This window comes from Meleagris gallopavo, chromosome 1 (genome assembly GCF_000146605.3).
Source record: "Meleagris gallopavo isolate NT-WF06-2002-E0010 breed Aviagen turkey brand Nicholas breeding stock chromosome 1, Turkey_5.1, whole genome shotgun sequence".
In the NCBI taxonomy this organism is placed as follows: Eukaryota; Metazoa; Chordata; class Aves; order Galliformes; family Phasianidae; genus Meleagris; species Meleagris gallopavo.
Window position 1 is genome coordinate 15493475 of NC_015011.2, and position 2342 is coordinate 15495816.

Below are 2342 nucleotides of genomic sequence, written 5' to 3' on the forward strand. Positions count from 1 at the left end.
TTTTTTTTACCAATCTTGAAACCTATTCTCAAAATTCGTTGAATGGCAAGCGTGACTGCATATTTTTTTTGTGGTTCACACGACTGTGTTTAGCAAATGCATAAAAATGCATACAATTCTTTGCCATAACTTGAGTCAGCACTGTTCTGTGCCCTCCCCTGGTCCTGGTCCACCCAGACAGTGTTAATGGGGCATTGATGTTTTGTTGGTGCTGAGTGATGGTTGTGCACCCAGGGCAGGGCTGGGCTGGGTTGAACTGCTTAATGGGGCAAAGCTTCCACCATGATGGCATGAGGCAAGGGAGGGTCACAGAACAAGCTGTGCCAGGCTGCTTGCAGCCCACAGGCTGCAGGTTGGTCACTGCATGGGTTAGAAGACACCATACCATTTTTTAAAGTGCTTACATCATAAGCCACTTGGATTACCGTAGTCACTGACCCTCAATAAAAGAAGAGAGAAAATTCTCTGGAGCTAATATAATTTTTATGAGAAATATAGAATTAAATTTCTGACATTAATAATTATGCATGACTGTGGAAACAAAATTTTCCACTAAAAACTTGAATTAGCTATTGATATATTTTATCCATCTTTAAATTTATGTAATTAAAATACTTAATAATTGTTATAAAAGGTGCTAGGTTGTTCTGACTTCAAGCTACAGCCTTTGGTTGAAGCTGTCAGACATTCTTATGAGTTTTGTTGTTCAGCACAAAACTTTTCAACCTGTACATGATAATTATTATTTCTTTTATAAATAGGATAAAAACTGGGCTTAGTTCAAGCTTCAGAAACCTTGGGCACCGTCATTTGCCAGCCTCTTGCTGGTATGGACATTCTGTGAGAATGGTGCTCTTAGATTTATTTACTCAACCCTAATGCATCAGACAACACTGAAGTTGGAAGAGGTCAAACAATATGGAGTGATAATACATTTTTTTACTACACCACTGATACCATCATCTCTCTTTCCTGTTGTGCTATTAATTATATGTTAGGATTTGAGGGGCTCTCCTCAAATAGCCTCTACAAACGTATGTTAATAAAAGAAGAAAATATATAATGATCTACATGATACATGTGAATCCTATTATTAAATATTGCAGCCACATGAAATCAGGTGAATCCTGGGGAATGCAGATATTCATAATTTATTTCGTTTTTCCATTAAGGAGTTTCTAGTCACAGTTAATTGTGCATCGGAAAATCTTTCTTTCTGTACCACGGAGCTTCAATCTGCAGCTTTTGCAGCCTTAAGGAGAAAGTTCTCCAGGCAAATGTCTTGCAACAAAGGAGGCAAGGCCCTTCCTATTCTGTTTAAATAACAAAAACACGGAAGTGTTTGAATGGACTTCAATGTCATAGGTGCAGTTGTCTGATTTATTCCTTCTCAGAGGAGTGGTCTGGCATCTATGTGGATAGTAACACCTTGCCAGCTGGCCAGACGGTGACATCAGCTGTCCTTTCAGACAGATGAATTGCAGTGTGCACAGCTGTCTGGCAAAGCACAGACTTTTCAGCAAAAGTAGAAGGGAAAAGCACTTCACGCATTTCTGATGGTATGTTTGTTTACAGAATTAGCTATGTTGAATTATCACCAAAACCGTCTTTCTGACTCTGCAATGGGTTACTCAGATCATGTGCCATAAAGCACAGCAATTCACACAGAAATTTGCATTCTCTCTGATGTTGAGTGGAGTGTGTTTTTTGCAGTTTGGCCATAATAACTATGGGCAATATGATCTTGTCTAATCTCCTTTTTTTATAACCCTAGATCACTCTTGTCAAAATACATATCTCCACCTTTAGGCTGCTAAACAAAATAGCCATGTTTTGAAGCCTATTTGAATGGACTGAACACTCATAACTTTAACTGATAGTCACTCACTTGGAAAGTATGTTATAAGGTCTCAAGTGGCTTCAGGGTACAAAATTGTACCATAAGAACCAGCTAAGGAGCTGGCAATGCCAATGTACTGGTTCATAATGCTATCCATAAAAAAAGCCCTGAAAAGGATTTGGGACTCAGTCTATAGCAGTTTGAGTGTCCTTCACAATTTAATCATAAATTGAAAATAATTATTCCTAGTCTACGTGCAGAATGAAAATGCACGTCTTAATGTATAGGTAAAAGAATGATAATATGATTAGCCAAGGCTGAATCAAGCTGAATTAGTAGGAAACAAGAGATACTGGGTGAAACTATCACACAAGTTAGAAATGCTGCCAAGCTAGAAATATAACAGTGGCCTAATATTGTAAGCAGTGGCATCATTATTAAGGAGCCAGAAAAATGTTAATATAATTTCATATATTCACTGGTAGAATTTACTTTTTTTTTT